The 13,490-nt window shown below is 51.5% G+C and overlaps 1 protein-coding gene across 1 annotated transcript in view; it reads left to right on the top strand.

The window, feature by feature from the left end:
• Positions 1 to 13,490, top strand: part of PRIMA1 (proline rich membrane anchor 1) — a 68,374-nt gene that overhangs the window by 37,216 nt on the left and 17,668 nt on the right. The gene's annotated exons all lie outside the window — the stretch shown is intronic.

Here is a 13,490-nt window from a genome sequence, read left to right as displayed (position 1 = left end):
CCCTGTGCTATACAGCAGGTTCTCATCACTTTTTTTCTTGATCAATCATTCATTTATGGATAGCGTTGTCTTTTTTTAAAAAAAAAATTTAATTGGTGGGTAATTACTTTACAATATTGTGATGTATGTGTGCGTGAATGTGTATTAGTCGCTCAGTCTTGTTAGTTTCTGCCATAGCTAGATGTGAGTCCGCCATAGGTACACATGTGTCCCCTCCCTCTTGAACCTCCCTCCCAACTCCCACCTCATCCCATCCCTCTAGGTTGTCACAGAGATTCTTAAAGGAGGTGTTCCCAGAGGAGGCTAGAAGAAATGGAAGAGACGGGGACAAGGAGGGGGACGAAGTCAAATGAGAGTCCAGGAGGCCTGAGCCCGATCCTGCGGGGACTCTGTGGGTTAGTGAGGCCTCACAGCTATCCCCAGCCGGTGGCAGAAGCTGGATTGCCCCACCTCGTACCAGGCACTGGTTGAGGACTCTCTGGGCTTCCGAGGAGTAAATTCCCAGGCTGTCTGCCTCCGCTTGGCCACTCTAGCAGCCCGGGGCAGGCTTCTAAAGAAAATACAGGTGCCCAGGAAAGTCAAGGTAGCTGCCCACCTCCTGCACCCCAGCACAGGCAGGAAGCAGCTCCCGCCCTACCTCACGTGCCTTCACAGCGAAGTCTGGGGTGGGGCAGCTGAAACAGCTGATGTCCAAATGCCCAACAAAGAAAAAGACCCCGAGGGATTTACCTGGTGGTCCAGTGGTTAAGACTTCACCTTCCAATGCAGGGGTTCGATTCCTGGTCAGGGAGCTAAGATTCCATATGCTTCAGCGCCAAAAAACCAAAACATAAAACAGAAGTGATATTATAACAAATTCAATAAAGACCTTAAAAATAGTCTATATAAAAAAAAAAATCTTAAAAAAAAAAACCCCTGAGATGTACCCTAGGGGCCTTTGGGAAGGAGGAAGGGCCAGAGGTTCTCTTGAGTGCTTAGAACTGTCAGAGGAGGAATGAAACAGAGCCTCCTGTGCCACTGCTGAGAGGCTAAGCCTTTCATCAGAGCCGGAGCCAGAAGTGTCTTGGAGCCTGAAGCCAAAGTAGCAGACTGTCCCAGCCTTAGGAGTCAGCCTGCTCCACTGAGCGACAGTTTAGGCAGCTCCTGGGGATATCAGTCCTAACTCTGCCCCAATCCCGTTGCCTCTGCTCACGAGCCCTAGATCTGAATTGAAGAACCATCAACTGTGTTATGGTGGTAACCCTGCCCTTGGTTGTTTGCCCCCGCAGTAGGGCTCTGGACGATACTTGGCATATTACCACAGTAGATGCCCCCCATCAACCTTCCAAGGAGTGTCATCCCCACCCGGGAACTGAGCACTTAGCAGGTGTGGTGTGGCCAAGTCACGACTGTCACTGTTGGGCTTCCCTGGTGGCTGAGATGTGAAGAATCCACTTTCCAGCACAGGGGACACAGGTTTGATCCCTGGTCCGGCATGACCCCACACGCCACAGAGCAACTAAACCCGTGAGCCACAACTACCGAGCCTGTGCTCCAGAGCCCCTTCTCTTCCACAAGAGAAGCCACGGCAGTGAGAAGCCCGCACCCCGCAACTAGAGAGCAGTCCCCCCTCTCTGAAACTAGAGAAAAGCCTGTGCAGCAACAAAGACCCAGCACAGCCAAAAATAAAAAATTAATTTAAAAAGAAAAAAAGACTGCCACCATTAAAACTCCCAGACAGAACAGGCTGCATGTTACACGTCTAGACACCTCCTGCCAGGGCACTGGTGTGACATTTGGAGTAAAGGGACCTTCTAAAATATAAAATGGAAAGAGTGGACTGTTCACATGTAAAATGAAAATTGGGGGTATCATTTTAGGGGACTCTCAGGTCAACTTTCTAAGCTTATCTAAGAACCTCAGGTGAAGAGCACTGGAAATTAGGGAGGGGTGGACACACTTGTTCTGTAAAAGGCCAGAGAGTAATAGCTTAGGCTTTGTGGGCCATACAATTTCTGCTGTAGCTACTCAACTCTGCCCATGCAGCAAGAAAGCAGCCATGACATTATGTAGACACATGGGTGTCTGTGTTTCAATAAAACTTTGTTTACAAAAGCAGGCGGTGGGCCAGGTTTGGCCTGTAGATCAGAGTTGGTCAACCAGTGGTCTGAGTTGATCCTGAACCCCTCTCCACACAGCTGTTTGGACCAAGCAGATTCTACCTGACCAGGCAGTTATGAGATCTCCATCATCTAAGTGCCCTCTGGAAGGGGAGAAAGTGATCCAACATGTACTGAGTATCAACTAGATGCTGGGCATTTAACATAAACCATTGGGAGCATGTTCCTGTCTCAAAGTCATGAGCCACTCACAGAGATGAGCCCATTGTTCTCAGTCAACATATACTGGCTCTTCGGGTTCAGGGAATTCTTTTTTGTTTTGTTTCGTAGTTTCCTGCTGTTTGTACCTAAGGCACATGCACAGTTATCTCGTGAGGCAGGAGTCAAGTATGCATTTACCTGGTGGTGACTGAGTTAGTGTCCATTCTCCAGCAGACTGGATCCTAAGGGCAGGGTCCCTGACTGCTGACCTTCATCTCTCCAGCACCTAGCATAGTATAGACTCTTAGCGGATAGGTATCAAGTGAGTGAATGGATTTGCCCTTGAATGATGAGTCAGGGGGCCATGAGGGTGGGCTTAGGTGGTCCCCCAGAGGTTTCGCCCATGGCACTGTCTCGTCACTTCTGGACAGCACTCTGCTGTTCTAAACTGGCAAGTGTGGCCCTTCCGGGTGGCAGTGCCTCTGTAGCCCTGGGAGGGACCTGAGACTCACACATCTGGGAGGGTTCCCAGGGCAGGGCAGAGACAAAGGGTGGGCTACAGCTCCTGAAAGTCAGAAGGGCTGCCGAGGACAAGTCCCAGCCTTCAGGAGCCTCACAAAGAGGACTGTTTGGGCCAAGAACAAGGGGAGACGTGTCCTGCAGTCGCCGCCAGAGGCAGGATGAATGGTCCCAGGCAGCGGCCGGCTGTTCTCGACTCCTGCCCGGCCTCCGCCCATACCTCTCCCTGACATGGGGAATGCCGAGGCCGCCCCCATTACAGAGACTTCAGTCCAATTCATAATTTTCCTTTCCTAATTAGGCCCAGGAATGATGGAGACAGTTATTAATAATGTATCAGGTTTTATTTAGTGCCCTCCTCAGGAGCTGAGCCTGAGAACTGTGTGTTTTATGATAAGCAGCCACGCTGCCACCATGCTGGGCTCCATGCCTGGGATGCGGGGTGGAAATAAATCAGAGTGAACGTTCCGTGGCGCTTGGGGAACCAGCTGGGACTCACAGATGGAAGGGCCTAGCGCCCCTCTCCAGGGCTTCACCCCTCCTAGCACCAGCAGAGAAGCGGAGACTTAGGGCACCAGCTGCCTGTTCCCCATCCCTTCCATCGCGACCTAGGCCAACCCAGAGAGGACCTTTCTATAGGGCTGTCTCCTCCCCTTAACCCTGCGGGACTCAGCCAAAATGCCACCTCCTCAAAGAGGCTTCCCCAAAGCCCAAGGTGACACTCACGTCTCCTTTCCACACCCGGCATTGTCCTCTCTGGGTGTGCTTGCTCACTTGTTTTTTATGTGTGTAGCAGTTACGGGTCCACCCTGGAGCCAGATGTCTGGGTTCAAACCCCAGCTCCAGCACCCACCCAAGTGAAGTTGGGTGCCTTTATGTGATCACTATGTGTGTCTCAGTTCCTGCCTCTGGTCCTGTGTTCACCCCCCGGGTGCGCCCTCAACCCCTTCGCCCTGCATTCACGTCATCATACATGCTGGGCAAACCTGGCTTCCCCTCAGCAATTGAAGGCAGCTGGGCAAAATGGCCAACCTTGACCTGGACTCGATTTCACATCCCTGGTCCTTTACACTCCTCCCTTCCCCAGCCAGTCACTCACCTGCCCTCCCAGGAAAGCAGATCACACCTTCTCTGCTCCCCTCGAACACCCATCAGCTGTCCCTCATCCTTCTCTCAGCTGCTGACCTGCCTCCCTCTTCACTGAGATGACTGACACTGTCTGAAGGCAGCTTCCACCGACTCCCACTTGTCAGCCCCGCCCTCTGCCCCCACTTTTCCTCCACAGCACAGCTCTCCCCACCTGTGCTCGGGCTGACCCTCGCCTGAGTCACACCCACCAGCACACGCACACTCTGCCTCCGTCTTAGAATCCCTCTCTTCCACCATTTCTTCCCTCAGCTATGGCTGCACGTTGCTGTTCCCTTTTGCAACAAAACTCCACCAACAAGCTGTGCACACGTGCTGTTTCCCTGTCCTCTCGGCACCTTCTCTCCTATATGGCCCCAGTCAAGCTTCTTCCAGTGCTCCCGCAAAACCACCTCTATGATGGTCAACAGTGACCACCATGTTGCTCCATCCAGCAGCTGGCTCTCAGACTCATGGCGCTTGTCCCTCAGCCACAGTGGACACGGGGCACTGACCATCCCCTCCTCCTCGACGTCCTTCCCTGCCTTGGCCACAGACTTCACCTTGCCTTGGCTAGTACCCCTGCTGGCCTCTCCTCCCAGCCTCCTTGGCTGCCTCCTCCTCTGTTCCTTGGCCTCTTTACGTGGGGCCCCTCAGGGCTCAGGTCTAGACTGTCTGCTCTGCTCTATCCATGCTTTCTCACTTGACGATCTCACGCCATCTCAGGAACTGTGCTGACAGTCCCCAGGTTTATTCCTTCAGCAGAACTTTTGCTTCTCAACTCAGAATCTAGATCCCACTGTGGGTTGCTTTCTCCCTTGCATGTGTGATGGCAATTTCAGACTTCACCCCCCATCTCCATACCCAGCAAGCCTGTCCTGCCCCAGCCTTTCGCATCCCTCATGGCAGCTCCATCCTTCTGTGTGCTCAACCCCAAATCCTTCGAGTCATTCTTAACTCTTCTGTATCTCTCACACCTACATCCAAGCTGTATATCAATAACCCCAGATATGCAGATGACACCACCCTTATGGCAGAAAGTGAAGAAGAACTAAAGAGCCTCTTGATGAAAGTGAAAGAGGAGAGTGAAAAAGTTGGCTTAAAGCTCAACATTCAGAAAACAAAGATCATGGCATCTGGTCCCATCACTTCATGGGAAACAGAAGGGGAAACAGTGGAAACAGTGGCTGACTTTATTTTTCTGGGCTCCAAAATCACTGCAGATGGTGATTGTAGCCATGAAATTAAAAGATGCTTACTCCTTGGAAGGAAAGTTATGACCAACCTAGACAGCATATTAAAAAGCAGAGACATTACTGTGTCAACAAAGGTCTGTCTAGTCAAGGCTATGGTTTTTCCAGTGGTCATGTATGGATGTGAGAGTTGGACTATAAAGAGAGGTGAGCGCTGAAGAATTGATGGTTTTGAACTGTGGTGTTGGAGAAGACTCTTGAGAGTCCCCTGGACTGCAAGGAGATCCAACCAGTCCATCCTAAAGGAGATCAGTCCTGGGTGTTCATTGGAAGGACTGATGTTTAAGCTGAAACTCTAATACTTTGGCCACCTGATGTGAAGAGCTGACTCATTTGAAAAGACCCTGATGCTGGGAAAGATTGAGGGCAGGAGAAGGGGACGACAGAGGATGAGATGGTTGGATGGCATCACCGACTCAATGGACATGGGTTTGGATGGACTCTGGGAGCTGGTGATGGACAGGGAGTCCTGGCGTGCTGCGGTTCATGGGGTCACAAAGAGTCGGACATGACTGAGTGACTGGACTGCACTGAACTGAACCTTCCAAACGTACTCAGAATCTACCTTTTCTTACCACATCCACAGCTGACACCCACTGTCAGCTCTCTCCTGGGTATCAGCAATATCCTCCCAGCTTCCCACACTCCCCATCCTCACACACACATGCATACACACACACACATGCATACAAACACACACAGTCCACAGTCTAAACACAGAGTGATTGAGCCAACACTTAAGTCAAACCTTACCACCCTCTCTCCAGACCCCCCGGGCACCTCGTTCTCAGTGTAAAAGCCCAAACCCTTCTCATAGACTCAATCCTGAGCCACCTCATCTCCTTTTGTCCTCCCCTTGCCCACGACACACCAGGCCTGCAGTGACCTCAGGACCTTTGCTCTGACTCTTCCCTCAGGTACTGGTGTGATGAACACCTTCACCAAATCCATCTTTGTTCAAAAGTTGCTCCTGGAGGTCGCTCTACTTTATACTGTAAGCCACCCAGCGCCCCGGCCCCCCAGAGCTGCTCTCTTTGAGGGTAAAGAGGACGTGGCTGTGTCCATGAGGGAAAGAGGCCCGCCTATTTCCATGGCTATTTCCTGCCTGTTTCCATGCCTCTCCTGAATAGCGAGGAGACAGCTGTGGAAGCGCCCAGCAGATATTCCCCATCGTGTCGCTGGCCAGAACTGGCCAAGGCCTCCTGAGTTTCCATAAACCAGTGATCTCAGTCTACAGTGAACAGAAACCCGGAAAGCTCAGCTGTGGCCTCCACAGCCCAGCTGGCAGGAGTAGGAAGGGGGTCCTGGGCCAGATTTGGGAGGCAGTAGAGACCAGGAATAGGACTGTGTCAGGGTAATGGGTGAGACAGCCCCCCTCCCCAAGCAGCCCCAGTACAGCCCTGCTTCCCAAGAACACCATCTCCTCCCGGCCCTGGACTGGAGGCCAGGACCCACGTTCAGGCTGCAGTGTCCAACCTGCAGGGTGGAGAGGGAACGCCCCTGAGTCCTGGAAAAGGTGGGGTGCGGAGGCTCCCTCAGGAGCTGGGAATTCAGACCTTCTGCCGGCTGTTACTGGGCAGCCAGGGGCTTCCTGCTCTGAGAACCTCAGGTCTGGGGGAGGCATGAGGAAGACGTGAAAAAGGTGGTCTCTGTGCTGCACCCAAAGCCAGATTGGCATTGGCAGAGGAGGGGGGAAAGGCCCCCTGAGCTGAGGTGCAAAGGATCACTATTTTCATGTGGACCGACTCAAAGGAGACTCCTCCTTTCTCTGTAGAAGTGGGGGCTGCTTTTGGGGGTTTGTATAAAGCACCAAGATCTGAGCTTATATCTGTGGTTTAAAGCTGGGCCGCACACTCTGGCATCTTTGGGGAGGAAACGAGTGAGGGCCCCACTCTGAGCTGGCCCAGGCGGGCGGCTGGACGCCCCTGGCACAGGCCTCCCCATGGAGGCTGGGTGCCCATGAATGGAGAGCAGCGGCCTGAGTTGGTCCCTTGTGTCCAGAGACAATGGGCTCTGTGTGGGGGCGGGGCATGAGAGAGAGGGGGGCCCCCGCCCTGTGCCCCTCTTCCCCCCAGTGGGCCTGCAGTCTGTGTCAAGCAGCCCAGCAGAGGGCTGGGGGCCCCAGGGCAGTGAAGGGGAAAGACCGTGAAGGAACTGCAAACCCAGGTCCTTCGTGGTCCTTGGGGGCAGCACATGAAGCAGGGCTGGGAGGCCTGAGACCCAGGTCTGGCCCCACCCCCAGCCTCGTGTCCTCCTTTGTCTGAACGGTCTGAGGACCAGGTTTTGCCACCACACAAGTGTATTAGCAAAGTTCCTGGACCCCTTGCTGTCTTCGTGAACCAGATAAAACCAACAGGGGTTTAGGTGAGCAGACCGAGGCAGAGCGAGAGAACACATCCTCTTCAACGCTCTTCAGACACTCCATCAATTTGCAGCGTGTGCACGATTCCTAGACGTGATGGACGGGGTCCTCAAGGGCTTCCAGGTGGGCAAGAGAGCGTGGAACCAAGGGGGAGCCCACCCACCCTGAGGGCCAACTGTGCCCCGAGACTGTCCCTTGGATCAAGGCTGTGTGGCCCCCTTGGCATCTACTCCCAAAGCCCAGCCCAGCCCCTGAGACCCGAGGCTGGCAAGTTCCTGGCCATGTCATGAGGCTGACCTCAGTTTCCATGGCAAAGGCTGAGTGTGTCCACTGTGGTTTGAGAAGCAGGTTCACAGACCTTAGCCTCTCGAAGAAGACCAGTCTCTGCAGCTCAGGGGACCCTAGACAAGCCGCGCTCAATGGCTGTGATCTGCCTGGTGGGCTGGAAGCTGAGTTGCGTCTCTCTGTGCAGGTCGCACTTCCTCCCCTGGCCGTGACCAAGATCAACTCCTGGGCATCAGTCGGGAAGCCCCTCAGGCAGCCTGGCCATGAATCGCCAAACTGTGAAAGTTAGAGACGTCTAAGGATGCCCTGCATGCCTGTGGTGTCACCAGCAGGGCCTGGCACTCAGGCTGCACTCAAGAAATGGGGGGCCAGGTGAGAAGGGGGCTGGCCTCTGTAGGTGATCACGTGCGGGTCCAGAGGCCGAGACATGGATAAACCACAGCCTCCACCTCCCAATGGTTTCATCACCGACTCAATGGACATGAGCTCGAGCAAACTCCAGGAGATGTTGAAGGACAAGGAAGCCTGGCGTGCTGCAATCCATGGGGTTGCAAAGAGTTGGACACGACTGAGCAACCGAACCACCACCACAGCCTCACAAGGGAAACATCAGGTTAAAACAAAGAACACAGCTCTCACTCCCTTCTAGAAATCCTAGAAAAATATCTTAGAGGACTAAGATTGTTTCCCCGCAACTTGCTTTTCCTTTGATTCATTCGTGCCCCGTTCAGTTCCTTCCTGCCAATCAGGTTATCTCCAATGCACAGCCGGCTCTCTGAGGACCATATGAAAGCGGCCCATCCCAAGTCGAAGGCAAACACGCGCTGAGTTTGCCGTGAGGGCTGTCACGGGCACACTGGGTTCCAGCCCCATCAGGTCCCTGGCTGTGTCCCCACTGCAGAAGGGGGCCGCACAGCAGCCTCGGAGTTGGTGCTCAGCAAATGCTGGTGCTCCTCCTGGTTCCCTCAAGAACACTGTCTCCATCATCCCATTTGATAGTCACAAACACCCTGGTGAGGAATGCAGGGGAGGCGCTTGTCCCTGAGAGCAGGGGACTTCATGCGGTTCCCCGTGACACCAGACTCCAGGCAGGCCCACCCACCCCGACAGGAATCTTCTTGGTCTGCTAATTGTCCGTGATGCCTGATCAGATGGGGACATCTGAAGCGACCCCATCCCAACTGCCTCTTTTCCAGACACTTGTGGGGGCATCTTGGCCTCTTCTCCATTTCCTTTCCAGCACTCGCCACAGCATGTAATTATCTGTTTGTGGGTGGAATTACTTGTGTGCTTTTGGCTCCGTCTGCTCTTCCGGAAGTCCCCGTGGGGGACTTTCATCTGTCTTGCTCCCTCCGAGCCCAACTTCCCTGATGTTCTGCGTGGGCTGGACCTGGGGCAGCTGCGGGGGGGTGGGGGTGGGGGTGGGGGTGGTGTCTCACCCTTCCAGGACTGATATTTGGGACCTGTCTCCCAGCAGTAAGCTAGAGAAGCCATAGAGCTCACCTCCTTTGGATTTTGGGGTTTTGGGGAGAAGTTTGTTCGGCTGTGCCACTTGGCTTGTGGGATCTCAGTTCCTCAACCAGGGATTGAACCCGGGCCATGGCAGTGACAGCTTGGGACCCTACTCACGAGGCCACCAGGGAACTCTCACCTCCTTTGTTTCTTGTCTCTCAAGGATCTGCCTTTTGTTACCTTGATGTCCACTATTTTGAAAACCATTTTTATATTTTTGGTATATTTTTGAGATATTTCCCAGAGTGGGTATAATGGTGCTAAGTCTGGCCCTCGTTACCCCATCTTGGCCAGAAGCAGAAGTCCTGAATATGAGCTTTTAATGATGCATTTCTTGACTGAAAAGACAGCAACTCCATTGATAAAGCGAAACTTGGCCCATGTCGTTCTAAATCGCTCTCTGGATGCCAGCCTCATTATCTTTACAGGCATCAGGAGTGTTTAATGAATGCAGCAGACAAAGCCTCATTGAGTTCCAGGAGAGAGGGTGTCATGACCCCTGAGATATCATGACAGCTCCTGCCTTTCTGTCTTGTTCGCAGAATCTTGGCTGAGAGCAGGCAGGTGACAGAGGAGGCAGCGCTCTGGCAGCCTCATGTCTGGGAGTTCACACTCTGGTGGCCTCAGCCTCCTCCATCTGACCACCTGCCTCTCACAAGGCATCACCCCTCTCCCTTGAACCCTGGCGCCAAGTGGCTTCCTCTCCTTGGCCACAAATGACCTTGACCTTACACGTTAGCACTTCTGTGTCTCTTCTCTCAGAGACCGCTGGTTCCTTGAGCGAGGTGATCAGATTTTGGGCAGCTGGCATTAGATCTGGAAAGGGCACAGTTGACATCTGATTCATCCTTGTACTCCCAGCTCCCAGCATGCTACCAGGCACAGAGGGTGCTTATTAGTAAATGTTTGGTGGATGAACAAATGAATTAATGAATGAAAACCTTCATGATTCTATCTTCTTGAATACGAATCATCAGTCTGCCCACAGGGTGAAGAGTCTTATCTGGACAGACTGGAAAGCAGGAGAGGCCACGCCCAGTGGGAAAGAAGTTCAGGCAGGGGTGGACCTGGTCTGCAGCCTAAAGATCCAGTGTCCTCATCCTGGGCCCTGCAAAAGCTGTTTGATCCTGTGCCTCACTCAGTATTTATTTTCTTTTCTGAAGTGACACCTCCTAGCCTTCCTCTGGGGCTTCTTAGGTGGCACTAGTTGTAAAGAACCCACCTGCCAATGCAGGAGACGTTAAGAGATAGGGGTTCCATCCCTGGGTCAGGAAGATGCCCTGGAGGAGGGCATGGCAACCCAGTCCAGTATTCTTGCCTGGAGAATCCCATGGACAGAGGAGCATGGCAGGCTACAGTCCATAGGGTCGCATAGAGTCAGACACGACTGAAGCGACTTAGCACACACACACACAGCCTTCCTCTGACTCCAGCATCCCCTGATCTTCTCTAATATAAAAAGAATGAGTCAAGCAGGGATAAATAAGGACACATTCTTTGAACACAATAGCTGTTTTCTTGGCAAAATCCAAGATTTATGTCTTGGACTGTTTCATAGAACACCTCCCTCTTTTCATATCTGGTAGTAATTTTGCCTGGGGTGGTTTCCTCACACGCAAGCGGTGAGTAATATTCACATTGCTGAATATTAGCAAGGAACTCTGCAGAAGGACCTTCTTGAACAAACCTTCCTGATTTCAGCATTAATTGTGTTTGAAAACAGTCAGCAAGAAGAAGATTCTCGCCTCATTAATAGCGAATGCAAAGAAAAGAACATCAAGAGAGGCGCTCTGAAATTTAGCATCTAATTCCAAATGAAGTTTAGAATTAACTTGTCCTTCTGTTTCCACGGATGGAATTTCTCAACAGGAGCCCTGGTGGGCTTTTGGAGGGACAGTCCTACCATGTATCCATAGCTGCTGGGTGATCAAAAACAGCCCCTCCCACCTCCGCCATCAAAGATTTCCAAGTGCTGCCTGGGGAGGGGTGCTGTCCCCACTGAGCCCACTCTCTGGTAGACAAATGCCCCAGCCTTGGTAATGTTGGGTAACCTGTGGGCCACTGATGCGAGCATCCCCATGGGCTGCAGGCCTGGCCCTGGAGACCGGCCCAGAGGTGTTGCAGCCCAAGGTAGAACTGACAAAAACCAAAATTGCTTCCTCTTGCAGTGAAAATGCAGACCGTTTGGGGTTGGGACCCTGTGTATCTGGCTGCTCTCTTGATTCTCCAGCAATGACCAGTGCTGTGGGCAAGATCTGTGCCAAGTCCCCTGGGGAAACTCAGCCAAACCAGGGATACCCCCACGATGAACGATTTGGAGAAAGGATTGTGTTTGATATTTCACAGAAAAAGCACTGAAGAAGTTCATCATGGGGAAAATGAGAATCCTTTTGGATTACCTCTCCCTCATTCTACAGGTTGTCTTTTGAATTCTGTATGCTTTTTTCTGGCAGCGTTGGGTCTTAGTTGAGCATGGGGGCTCTTCATTGTGGAGCACAGTCTTCTCTAGTTGCAGCTGGTGGGCTTGGTTGCCCTGCATCATGTAGGATCTTAGTTCCCCAACCAGGGATCGAACCCACATCCCCTGCACTGCAGGGCTGATTCTTAACCACTGGACCACCAGGGAAGTCCCTTTCTATCTACTCAGTGTTAGGGTTTCTAAAGGCCTGTTTTTACCCAGGCTGACAGAGTCACGTGGCTCAGTGACATCCTCGTCCCAGTCATTTCTTAGGAAACATTTCTGTATCTGCTTGGTCTCGGTGAGGATCTCCACTCCACCTCTGGTGACCTTGGTTTCTGTTCATGGGGCTTTAGCACCTGGTCCCTGAGAAGCACATAAAGGCTTCCCAGTTCTCCTAATCCAGCTGCAATAAAGCCACAAAATCACTCATTTCTCTGCATCTTTCCTTGTTCCAAACAAGAGTACAAGGGCTTGGGGAAAACAACACAGCAGTTCCTTACAAAGTTAATCACACACACACCATAGGGCCCAGTGACCCCACTTCTAATTATTTAACCAAGAGAAATATGAACATGTCTATACCAAGAAAGCATGTCTATAGCCTATTTGTGAATGTTTACAGCAGCTTTGTTTACAAAAGTAAAGACTTGCGAACAGCTTAGGTATTCATCAACAGTTGAACAGGATAAACAAACTGGGGTATATACATATCATGGAATACTGTTCAGCTGTAAAAGAAAGGAACTATTTAAATATCCAACATTGTGGGTGAATCACAAAAACACTGCTAAATAAAGGAAGCCAAAAAAAAAAAAAAAAACCCAGGCACTGCATGATTCCATTTATGTGAGTTTCAAGAACAAGCAAATCTAATCTGTGATTTTAGAAAGCAGAACAGTGGTTGCTTCTGGGGTCAGGACAGACTAGAAGGCGCAAGGAAGCTTTCTGGGCTGATAGTGATACTGTGTGTCATGACAGAGGTGAGGTTTACACTGGTGTATGCATTTGTCAAAACTGATCAGATGGTACACTTCAAATGGGTGTATTTCACTATATGTAAATTACACCTTGATGATTCAAACAACAACAATATCATCAATAATAGTATAATAATGAAACCACCCATGGCATCCTTTGGGAAATCATTCACTGAATCCCCACATACTGTTGCACTCTTCATGGTGCCTATTATTAAATCTAGGGCATAGTTTTGATTCTGTTACACATATTCACAGGTCTTGAAGAACCGTCCCAAACTAATAGTGTCTATATATATATGTCTATTTGTCCCTCTACCCTCTCCCTCTCCCCTTTTCTCTTTCCCTCACTTCCGTTCCTTTTGCAATTCCAAGCAATTCTTCCCAGTTGGGTATAGGTCTTCCAAAACCTCTGGGGTAAAGCTATATGATGTCTCTGCTTTTCTCAGAGCAGAGCAAACCGACTTTGTTGCAAGCTTTGTCTGTACGTGGGTCCCGTCACTCAGCCTGTGCCAAAGGGAAGGACGGGTTCTCCCCAAGGACCCCACGGACTGAGTAATGACAAGGGTGGTCCTGCAGCAACCCCTGTCATATGCTCTGTCAATGACTTTTTCAAATTGTGACCACTGTGCAGGCTGAGACCGCTACCGGTACCCACCACAGGGACCAAACCCAAGAAGAGAGAAAACTTGTCTC

The sequence above is a fragment of the Bubalus kerabau genome, chromosome 19 (assembly GCF_029407905.1).
Source record: "Bubalus kerabau isolate K-KA32 ecotype Philippines breed swamp buffalo chromosome 19, PCC_UOA_SB_1v2, whole genome shotgun sequence".
Lineage (NCBI taxonomy): Eukaryota > Metazoa > Chordata > Mammalia > Artiodactyla > Bovidae > Bubalus > Bubalus kerabau.
This window is presented reverse-complemented; position numbering and strand designations above follow the sequence as displayed.